Source organism: Cupressus sempervirens, chromosome 10 (assembly GCF_028749045.1).
Source record: "Cupressus sempervirens isolate cs-2001-9-10 chromosome 10, ASM2874904v1, whole genome shotgun sequence".
In the NCBI taxonomy this organism is placed as follows: Eukaryota; Viridiplantae; Streptophyta; class Pinopsida; order Cupressales; family Cupressaceae; genus Cupressus; species Cupressus sempervirens.
Window position 1 is genome coordinate 314914057 of NC_143127.1, and position 13054 is coordinate 314927110.

The window sequence follows — 13054 nt, forward strand, 5'->3', positions numbered from 1 at the left end:
AGGTGATAATATGACAAAGAATGCTATGAAGAAGATCCTCAAGCAGATATCATTAACAAGATCATTAGTGAGCTAGAATCTGAAAATATAGAAGGGAAGGATAACCATGAGAAGACTAGTAAGTTAAAGTATGGGAAAGCTATAGAGTGCCTTGGAATGCAGTAGAATTAGGATAGTTTAAGCTCTCCCAACTATGGTAAGATCAAGGGCAAAAGGGGAAAAAGATCACTGAAGGACTTGAGAGAAGCAGAAGAACTTAGTAGAGAACAACATTAAATCAATTGAATTTTCAATGTTGGCAAGGGGAAGTGCCTTCCCAAAGAGACATGAGGATAAAAACATGGAATGCTAGGGGACTAAATGCCACTAGCAAGAAAAGGTTAGTAAAACAAAATCTTAAAGACTTTGAATCAGATATCATATTAATACAAGAAACTAAACTTAATAAGAATGAAGCATTTAAATTAGATAAAATGTTAGGCTTATGGAGTACGTTCTTCCAATAATCAGCGGGAGCATTGGGTGGTTCAGGAGCTATCTGGAATCCTAGGAAGGTATCTCTTAACTATCTTCATAATAGTCCTAATTGGATTAGTTCATGTGTAAAGAGTCTTAAGTCTGATTTACAGTTTATTCTTATAAATGTTTATGGTCCTATTAGTTACTTGGATAAAAAATAGGTATGGAATGAGATTAGCAATTTCATCCTAAACTTTAAGGATGATACCTTTTTGATAGGAGATTTCAACACCATTTTAGACACATTAGAAAAAATAGGTGGTATCCATCAGCTTTTGCAATCATCAGTAGACTTCAGAACGTGGGTTAGTAAACATGACATGATAGATATCCCCACCAGCAATGGGACCTTCACATGGAACAACAAAAGAAAGGACTTCGCATATATTGTGGAGAAACTAGATAGGTTTTTAATCATAGGTGGTCTAGCTAATAATAATTTCAATTTTCAATCGTCAATTCTACCTATCGCAGGATCCGACCATTATCCAGTCAGACTGGAACTCTCGAAACCCCACAAACCCTCTAGGAACCCATTCAAATGCAGAAAAATGTGGTTCCCTGATCCAAAATTTATTGAAAATATTAAAATATGGTGGGAGCAAGACAAAGTAGAAGGCTAAAAAATGTTTGTATTTGTTTCTAAACTAAAATTATTAAAAGAACGTATCCTAATATGGAATAAGAGTCACTTTAACAATATCTTGAAAGAGAAGTTAGAAATAGAAAACCAACTTAAAAACCTAAATCTGGATATTATTAAGAATGGTATGAACAATGAAAGCTATCAGTTGGAGAAGGAGTTAATGGCTAAACATGAGCTAATTTTATGAAAAGAAGAAATCTTCTGGCAACAAAAATTGAGGGAAAAATGGTTGGAAGAAGGGGATCGGAACACCAAATTTTTTCATAACTCAACTATATATAATAGATCTAAGAATTAAATTTCTAGTATAAGAAATCATTTAGGAACTCAAGTCAATAAGCCTAGTAACATTGCAAATACCTTTGTAACTCATTTCAAGAATATACTCAATAATTATGAAGGATCTTACAAGGTAGCACAAGATAAGATGCTTAAATTTATTCCTAAAATTATCTTAGCCGAGGATAATAAGTTTTTAAATAAACCTATTACCATGGATGAGGTGAAATTAGTAGTGTTTAACATGAACCTTGATAAATCCCCTTGACCTAATGGTTTTTAGGATTTTTTCTTTCAAAATTTTTGGGACATCGTTGGGTTCGAGCTTTGGAAAGCTATTGAAGCTTCTAGAAATGGAGGCGCTCTTCTATAAAAAAATAACTTTTCTTTTATCATGCTGATTCCAAAAAATAATGATCCTAAGACTATGGGAGATTTCAGGCCTATAGCCTTATGTAATACAATTTATAAGATCTATTCCAAGATCATTGCAAATAGGCTTAAGGGTTTCCTACCTAAATTAATCTCTGAAGAGAAAACATGCTTTGTTCCAGGGAGATCCATTCTTGATGGCATTATCACTATACAAGAAACGATTCATTCAGCCAATAAAAGTAAGGAACCTTGCATGTTTATGAAACTTGATATCCAAAAAGCGTACAATATAGTAGATTGGAGATTTCTGTGCAAGGTTCTAGAAGCCTTTAGATTCTCACATCAATAGATTAATCTCATTTTTAAATTTATTTCTACACCTAAAATCTTGATTCTTATCAACGGTACACCTGAAGGCTTCTTTGAAGTCTCCAGAGGTATTCGACAAGGTGATCCATTATCACCTTCTCTATTCATTATCACGGCTAAAGCTTTTGGGAGAACCTTATCAGCTGCTCATCAGAATAGGCTACTTACTGGGATTACCATTATGAGAAATATGCCAAATATCACTCATCAATAGTATGTCGATGATAGAATTCTCCCTGGTAAAAGCACTATTGTTGAAGCCTCTGAATTTAAATCCATCATAAAATTATATATGATGGCTTTTGGTTAGAAAATGAATGAGGATAATTTGAGATTTTCTTTTTAAATACAAATGAAGACATAGAAAATAGGATTTTTAAGCTGATGGGCTATCACAAAGGTCAATTCCCTTATAAATATTTGGGAATTGCGCTTGAAAAAGGATCCAAATCCTGCAAAGTTTGGCATAGCACAATTGAGAAATTGGATGCCAGGATCAGGGGATGGAAAGATAAGTGGCTCTCTAAAGCAAGTAAGGTCACAAAAATCAGTTCGGTACTCTCCATCATTCCAATTTATACCTTGTCTTGTCTCCTTTTTTCTAAAAGTTATCAAAATAATTTGGAATCAAAACTCAGGAACTTTCTATGGAAGGACTGCGAGGAAGACAAAAAAATTGTGTTAATCAAATGGGATAATATTTGTAAACCTAAAGAAATGGGCTGGCTTGGAATTAAGAACCTTGAATGGCAAAACGAAGCCTTGGGTGCAAAGTTAATTTGGCGATTGCATAATGAAAGTGACAAAAAATGGGCTAAGATATTATACAAAAAATATCTTAATGCAAAAGACCCCTTGTCTATTTTTAGAATGATTAATCCTCCTAGGGGATCAGAAAGTTGGAACTTTATGCTGAGATGTCGTAATCTTATTGGGAAGTTTCTTACTTGGGATGTTGGTATAGGTGATTAAGCCTTATTTTGGGAAGATTTGTGGGATGGCCATCCCCTGCTCGTTTCCAAACCCTATCCAAAATGCTTGAAGGAAGTGTTAATCTCTCGATGGGGTAATGAAGTTGGTAAATAAAAAACTAAGATTTTGAGCAATGGTGTGACTAGATGTGTTTGGAAATCAGTTGAGGACTTGGGAATCGATTAGGCATAAGTAGAAGCTTATATCAAGATTATATCTAACAGGGTAGTCAAGAAATTGGATAAATTGGATAAGCTCATTTGGGCAGCTGCCAATGATGGTAACTATAAAGTTAAGGAAGGTTATAATGCTATACTCTCCTCTCAAAGATGGGATAGTATTGATATCACACTCAAACTCTACTGGGATGGGGCCTGTCTGCCTAAGGCTGGATTTTTCCTATGGTTAGCCTTCCAAAATAGGACCTTAACTGCTGAAAGGCTAAGCGGTTTTGGGATACATCATCCTTCTAGATGCATACTATGTAAACAATATTATGAGGACCTTAATCATTTTCTTTACTAGTGTTCATATTTGCTTAACTATTGGGAATGTCTAAGATTTAAACTAGGTTGGTCTTTGCCTTACCCAAAATCTTATAGGGATCTCCTTATTAGCTAGCCTTGCAACCTAGTTAAAGGCGTCTACAACAAACTTTGGAATATTTTCCCGTCAATTATCTCTTGGGAAATATGGAAAGAGAGGAACTGAAACATTTTTTAGAACTTTGAGATGGAGGTTGAGGAGCTTATTTTAAAAATTGAGGCTAGTATTGTGGAAGTTATGAACTCACATCTCAGAAAATGCATGAAAGAAGAAGGATCCTTCTCTTTTTGGGATGGGCTTATGAAGGAGAACTGGGTTAGTATGATGAACCCCCCTTTGTCTATTTAAAAAAAAAATCAAAACAAATAGGATAAATTGTAAATGGTCCCCCCCTGCCCATGGGGATGGGCCAAACTCAATTTTGATGGTGCTACTTGTGGTAATCCTAGTATAGTAGGAATCAGTTGCATTATCAATAACGATTCTGGTCAATGGTTAGCAAAAAAGGTGATGACCATTAGGCCCACCTCTAACAACATGGCTGAACTCGAAGCTTTAGAATCAGGATTGCTGTTGTGTTTGGAGGTTGGGATTACCAAATTGGTTATTGAAGGTGATTCTCAGATCATTTTGAATACCATAAGGAAGCGATCTACCCCTAATTGGGTCATCAACTCTAGATTAGACTCTATCTTCAAGCTTCTTGATCATTTTGAGGAGCACCAAATTTGCCATATTTATCGCGAAGGTAACATGAAAGTGGATCAGCTAGTAAATAAAGGGGCTGATGGTCTTAATATTCATCTAACTAGGAAATCACTCCTTTAATTCTTATTTAATCATAATTTAGTTTTATTTAATTTTATTCTATTTCTATACATAAGTATCCTAGTCCTAAGTACATGAGCGTGGAATTTACATCTTGGGTTATTAGTGCCTCTCTCAAAGTTTTATATCAGCTCCCATTACCATTATTATTAATTATGAAAGTGTGGGTTAGTGGTCACCTTAGGTTATGAGTACTACCACTTAAGTTTTATTAAGAAAGGATTCAGAACAGGGGGCTGATATCTTCCCTCATCAATTCATGATGGGTTTTGTGATTTATTCTTAACATCCTCCCTTCATTTCCCACATGACTCGGCTTGTTGGTGACAACATCATGATAAGACATGTCATTTGCTTTTAACCCTGACTATGTTAAGTTTTATGGGCTAATTTTGTTCTCACCCTGTTACCCACCCTCTTAGCATCTATGGATACAAATGTTATGGTTTTCCATAGAAAAGAGGCTAGAACTATGGCTTTTCATGTCTCTGTCAAACCAGAGCATTGGAATAGGATCCTGAATCCTCTTGATGACATGTCAAGGATTGCAGTAGGGAGGGTGATTGGTGAAGGCATATTTGACTATAGTTACACCTAGCAGACTAATAGCCACATTATAGGAACCTTTATTGGATGTTTAGCTAGAGCAAAAGTTGATCACGACCTGATTATTCAACTTTGCAACAATATCTTTCAAGCCACATGGCATGAAGGGTTGGAGAATGCAGTGAGGAGCATTGATAACAAATTTAGGATTTCACTTCCTGAGAGATATATGGCATCACCTCTTGGTTCCTCCAAACTGGACATGGTATATTGCAGGCCCTCTTTGATCATCTGGGGAACCTCAAATTTTATTCTTAATGGTCCAAAATGGAGGCAGCTATCAAATTTCTTCTCCATTGGAGGAGCATCGTTATTGAAGTTGATAGGATGTGGCTGATAGAGTATCTTAATGCATTTCATGTATATATTCACCCGAGAGTCTCGTTTGATAATCTTGAAGCCCTCATATTCTGTACCCCAAATGCAGATAAGTCTAGCAGAGTGAAGGCAAGGTTTGAACTCCCCCCAAATTTCTAGGAGGAGAACCCTAATGACATCTCTGAAGTCATTATGGTGTTCTCGAGATAGGGTTTGTAGATGGAAAAGATTACAACTCCTTTTTGGTTTCTAGATAGTTTGTAGGACTCTTTATTATATTCAACTAGGTTTATATGAATATGTAGATTTAGTATTCTGTTAAAACGCTACTTCTTTTGGATTGTATCTGTATATCTTTGCTTCTGTAAAGGATTGACATAATATATATACAAATTATCATATACTTAGTTTAATTTGGGCTCCTCCTTTATTTTTCTTATCTATATTTTTCTTTCCTCGCATGACATGTTTTTAGTATCTGTTATATGTTATGGCCTGGTGGAATTTCTTTGTTTATTAGCAATGGTGGGAGGATTTCCTCTTTTTGATTTTGATTATTAATGCTGTAATGGGGCTTTGTTAATTACTCTAGATTTCTTTGGATAATTAAGATTCAAATGATGTTCGGCTAAGACTTTAAGTGTTCCTATTTTGGGGTTACACTGTATGGTCTTTATCATGATTTGGTATTTGCATCGAGTATTGTCAAATTGTATATCTATGTGTTGCGAGAATGGTTGCATTTGGTTATGATGGGGGAGGGATAGATGGGGGTTCTCTATTTGATACAAATTGGATATGAAATCCACAATTGTTTCAATCCCTAACCTTGTCTGTACCAAACTCCAGTGATTCGGTTTTAAGTAATCGCAGGGCAAAAATGCATTAATTTTTTAGCAATGGAGGTTAATTTATGTTTGGAAGATTTATTTCATTGATAGCTATAGTTAGTAGGTTGGGGTTCTGTTGAATAATTCACTATCATGTATTATACAGGGTTCTGTTGCATAATATTTTGTTTTAGAAATTATCGAGTATTCTATTATAGTTGGGTATTATCTCGCATGTCTCTCTTATGATTTCCTCGATATAGCTATTTCATAAACTTAATCAGCAGGTATGTGTCCTAGTCATTAAGTTTCATTGTTAGTATTATGTTTTGACAGGATTTAATCGAATCCCTCTCTGTGGTAAGGATGTTAACTGAAATGGAGACACAGTTAGTGGTGGATTGGAATGGTGTTTTGTTTATTATACTGAGGGTAATTAGTTTTTGGTGAAATGTTCACAATGGAGATTTTGGTATAAGTAAATACACGATGACTGTTATTGCTGAAGTAGGTTTCGAATCGTTAGGGTTTTTTCTCCATAGTGATTGATTAATTCGTGTTATTGGTAGGAAAGGAATATCTGCTAGTATCTATTGCTTAGTTGGTCTCAAATTTAATTAGGATTCAATAATTTCTCTTATAGTCCTCTTTGTTAATTATTGTCATTCCTTGAGGTTTCACCTTTTTTATTATTTGTTTATTAAATTGGGATTATTATCTTGCTTAGTTTTTTGAAGGCTATGTCATGTAAGTTGACTTTTGTTTAATTATCTCTTATGGTATTTTCATCTAGATTGTAGTTTATGGATTGGATAATATTAATGTGGTTCTCACGATCAAGGTTTAGCTTGGATACAATCTTTGTGGTCAACAAATATGATTTCTTGTGATTAGTTGGTTCACTAACGTATTTTTTTCCTAGCCTAGTTTGAAGAAAGGATCGACTGTTGGTGAAGGATTTTTTGAGCCTAGTTTTCATATGATAACAATTTGATGAGAGTTGTATGTATATCTTTCATTTGTGATGCACATTCTCATAGGGATGTGCTCCCTTAATTTTGTAAATCAAATTATAATTAAAGGTCACTGGGGTATGCCCCTTTTATATGTTTAATGAGAAGTTCACTGGGGTATGTCCCTTTTAATTATGTAATAACATAGGACATTCCAAGGCTAGACTGGAGGTTTTCTTCTCCGTTCTTTCCTACTAGTGCCTGCTTGAACGGAGTCAAGCTATTGTAAACTTTTTAATTTCTATAAATTAATCAAGGCTTTGACCGTTCACCAATTTAAAAAAAAAACATAAATTGTTATGCTAATATACTTATTCAAATCAATAAGTATTTGAATGTCAAATCTCTTTATGTATATAAAATATCATGCAATATTGTCATGTTATTAATTTAAATAATCTAAAATCACAAATGATTTAATTAATAACATAAATGTATATCATTAGATTAAATATCAATATCAATTTTATTTCTAAAATGTTATTTTGACTTCTATTTAAGTCCAATAATAATATTTACTTTTCCTTTAATTTATGATGTAACTAGAGATAACTCAAACTTGAAATTATAATTATAATTGAATTATTTACAATTTCTCTCATAATAACTAGACGATTATATGTGAACCCCAATATAGCTTCTCTTAAAATATAACTAAATCATAATTATATATTTATTAATTTGTAAGTCCACTTGCATTAATAAATATATAATAAGTTATATCCCATTAAGATTTTTAAAAGTAATTGATATTAAAAATCCACTTATAAGAAAATAAATAGTATTTATTTATTTAATTTTCAAAATAAATGAATAATTTTTTTAAAAAAATTATATTTTTCAAATTTATGAAATTAATAATTAATCAATTTTAAAAAAGAAAAATAAAAAAGAAAAAAGAAAAAAGAAAAAATTAAATTATATTTATATAAAATAAATGTAAACATACAATTAGTATTTTTGCATGCCTTTGATCTCTCAAATCGTGCAATTGTACTATACTTAGTTTTTTATCTTTAGTATATTTTTTTTCACATGCATGCATAAGTTTAGTTACAACATACTTTCATCTCAATTGATCTTTTGTTTTTCCAATAAATTTTGCAATCAAATTATTTTAGATATAAGAAGAATATTTATCTTTATTTAGAAAATTCATGATAATCACATGGTTCTAATGAATTTTTTTAATTTGAAACCTTAGCCCTTCAATTTGTTGTTTTCTTCCAATTTTCTATAATCAAATTTTCCTTATATTAGAAAAGATTTTAAAATAATACAATCATAATAATTTTCTAGAGTTTTCTACAATTTTCCTCAGTTAAGTTTTCTTGATTAATGAGTTTTAATTTTTTAAAATCTACAACATAATTCTTTATTAAAAAATTAATACAATAAATTAATAACTATTATGCAAGCACCTAGGAAGACACAAAGTAGACGGATCTTTCAATAAAATTCTATAATGGGTTTTCAAAACCTACCTCAAAACCACAACTAAAATATGAGATAATATGTGAACGCATGCAAATCCAAACCCTCCAAAACTTTCAACAATTCTCTTGATCCAATTCCAAATTTTTCTCCCTAAACCCTCTGTGTGTAGAAATGAGCTCAAATATCTTAATAAAGAGTTTATCTCTACCTAGGGTTTTCAATTTTCGAACATGCAAATGCCTCTCTTTAAAATAATTTTTGTTTATTTAATCCTTTCAAGCACACTTCAAGAACTTTTTGATTAAAATATTCTTTTATTTTCTTTTCCTCCACTTTATTAATTAGTGCAAGCACTACTATTTAAGCCTACTTTATTATTTACATTAATAATAATAGTTAAAGCTCATTATTTAAATGAAACTCTAATTTAATTATTATTAATTAAATATTTATAATAAAGTAATATTAAATCTTTAATCTTTTAATATTTTAATTCTATTTTTGTCCAACTTCTTAAATTAGACTTTTAAATTAAATCTTTTAAACCAAAGCACATGTTTAATTAATTTATATCATCATATTCTATTTTCTCTTTAACCAATTTTCTAAATTAGACTTCTAAATTAAGTCTTTTAAATTAAAGAATATATTTAATTAGTTTTTAATTAATTAAATATTCTCATATTTCAATATTTTTTTAATCAAATAATATTTAATAATTTTCAATATTATATGAATAACCCAAATATTATAATTAAATGATTTACCAAAAAAATCACATAGTCAAACCCACATAAAAAAACATTACCAAAACTGACCAAAACTCAAAAGTAAACAACACAGACAACAATAGACTCATGGGTTTAAAAAAGGTGGAATGTCAAATACATGTCCTCCTTCTCAAGAAAAGTAATTAGGCTATGGTTGAGATTGGACCTGAACATTATCTCCCAATTCTTACCATTGAGTTATTGCGACAGGGCACACTCATCCTGGCAATTTAGGGAAGTCAATATCCAGTGCTTGCAAATCTCTATAAAAGATTGTACCTATAAATTTGTATAAAAGATGAGCATGTACATGTGCATACACTAGTACATTTGAGGCCATTTTTTGACCAATATTGGTCTAAATTTTGACCAAATTCGACCAACTCATTGGTCGAAATTTTTTTGGTCAAAATTTTGACCAATATGTTGGTCAAAAACTTTCAAACATGTTGTCACAAGTTTTGCCAAGCATTGGTCAAAATTTCAACCAATGCTTGGTCGAAACCTCCCAACATTGGTCGAGAAACCTACTGAGCATTGGTCAAATTTTTTGAGGCTCACACTTGTTGAGGTCCACTTCAACAATTGCTCTTCCTATGAAATTGTTGTCTAAAACCTTTCTAATGAGATAATGTGTTATGAGCTTTTCATCAGTGGGATGGAATGTGAATCCAGGAGGCAGTTGTGCATCACCCATATCATGACTATAACTAAAGTTAAGAGCCTCTATTATTGAATTCTCTTCCCTATCACCCATATTCATTTCCTTTGCTATGAGAAATAGGGAAGAGAATTCAATAATAGAGGCTCTTAACTTTAGTTATAGTCATGATATGGGTGATGAACAACTACCTCCTAGATTCACATTCCATCCCACTAATGAAGAGCTCATAACACATTATCTCATTAGAAAGGTTTTAGACAACAATTTCACAGGAAGGGCCATTGCTGAAGTGGACCTCAACAAGTGTCAGCCTCAGGGAGGGTTCAATTCCCTCCTTTATTATTCACTATGCGTATAATCCCACACACCCATTTGATCTCGAATGTCTGTGCTGAGTGCTCCAAAACCATCCATTTCATGCAAAAATTAATCCAACTTCATTAAAATATAACCTAAGCTGTTTCAAAAAAGTTTGACCTTGTTTCATAATGCTGACTACCATTCTATAGTCATTTCTTTATATCAACTTTCTCTTACTAAAAGCCTAATTTAACAACTTTCTCAGACTGTAAACCTAATTTGTCTTATAAAATATGGTAAAACTTAAACTAATTTCAAATGAAAGCATCAGAGATCAACAAATAAACCATTTCTCTGATTTTCTGAGTGAAGATAAATGCTATATATTATAATACAATGTAGAAAAGAAGACGTTAATTCATTTTATATTACATTGGAACTCCTTAAAATAAAAAAGCCATTAGAAAATAGGTAAATTGCATTCATAATAAAATTGCGCCAATCTCTTGTTTACACACTAGTAACAGGTAATTACATTTGTTCAATTTTCATATAGCCATGAGTCCACCTTAGATGTGAATTGGGAAGAACATGTCATATATGTGGGCATATTGTAGAAGGCCAACTATACTTCACTGAACAGAAGCACCATCAGAGTCCTCAAACTAACCAAAAAAAAAAAGCATTTCTAAAAGATTAGTTATGCAATTTACACTTTATAAGAGCATCAAATCTTTCCATTTATATTAACACATATAAGAGCACAATAATACTACTATCAACATCCTCAAACTGAACAAAAAACAAAAAATACACTTCTTTGTAGTGTCTATCCTTGAGATGGTATTTTTGCTACTGATTATATCACATAAACCCTACACCAAAGCATAAACATAAAGACAATAGACCCAAAAAAGAAAATAATTTATAAGCCCTGATGTGGCTTACATCAAAGATGCAACTGGAGGCCTCAGGCTTTTTGCCAGATTCTCAAAGCTTCTTACCAATTCAAGTGCGTCCAGAGTCAGCTGAAACTATCCATTTCCCTTCTCTGCCATTTCCAAATTATTTATTTATAAAATATTTATTTAAGATTAGATATTATATTACAATTAGATAAGACTGGATATTACAAGTCGACGTACAACAATTGATGGTTTAGAACTACTTGAGAATCTCCTCCATGTAAATTGGAAATCTCTATCCAACCAATTGAAAGCAAGCAATTCATATGAAATAGAAACTCTTATTCCCTCAAAAAGTTTCTTTTTAGTTACAATGTCATTCCCATAATACAAGTAAAACCACTGGCCATTAATGGAACATTCAATTGTAGCAGCATTGCCATGAGGGATACAGGTAAAACCAATGGAGTAAGGAATGTTTGGAGATTTCTAAGCACTGTAATTTCAACATAGTGGCATGTATGCAATTTACATTCAGGATTGATACTCTTGTATGTATTTCTATAGCATGAAATTATATTTCAATAGTTTATAACTTGGTAATCGTAATAGAAAATAAATTTTATTGCACATTGTCATTTATATTTGACTGAATGAATACTAATTTAATTCAACTAATACAAAAGAATACAATAAAATAGATCAGATATTGCAAATAAATACTGAGGTCATACACTTCATTAACTGATGTCTATCTCATTTAGATGTTGCAATTGTGATCAATGTTTACTTAGTAGTTTTTGTGTTTGAAGTAGCAACATATTGTTATGGCAGATTTCGTTCATATAAATATACTGACTATTTGATAATATTCCAAAATATTTGAATATGGCTATTCAGCTCCAACATATTTTTATAGGTCATGCAATCGACTGTTGCACTTTGTAGCATTCTTGTTTCTTTAAATAATTTATACGTAAATCATTATTAATCAACCATATGGTCTCAACTTAGCCTCATGGGATCTTGGTGATCTAAAAGTATTAAACAATAAAATTTATTTATCGTATACTTTCACCATATCCTCATAGTATATTGGTGATCTAAAATATTAAATATTTAATATCAAAATTTGGCGATGTCATTGCAACAGTATTATAGCTAACTCTGCAATAGCCTACAAATTGTAGGGCATAATGAAAAAAATTGGTAGGTAAGGAAAGAGTAGATCTGTATCAAGATACCTACATAGGGATTCAAATGGCACAAGAAAGAATGAACAATTTATTCAAACAATTGTTGTAGATCGAAGACAACATGCCTACCACCATTCCTTAGAGAATCAAGGTCATACTAGGACATCACAAAGAGGAGAAATATCATTTGCAGATAACCAACCAGTAGTTAGAATCATCCCAAAACCCATCAAGCCCATATTTCTATAAAAAGAAGAAAGATCAGAACCTGAGACTACTTCCATAGAGAAGCTTGTCAGACTTTATGAAGAATATCAAGGAAAATTCTAAAACATCAAAACCATTGTATCTTTCATTAATTACTTGGAGATTTTGAGGAAGAAATTTTAGCATAAAGGAGACTAGAGGAGTAAGTAAACTGACAATGAAAAAGATGTGAAGAATAATGTGAAAAGCTAAATGCAACAACTACCCAAAAGAT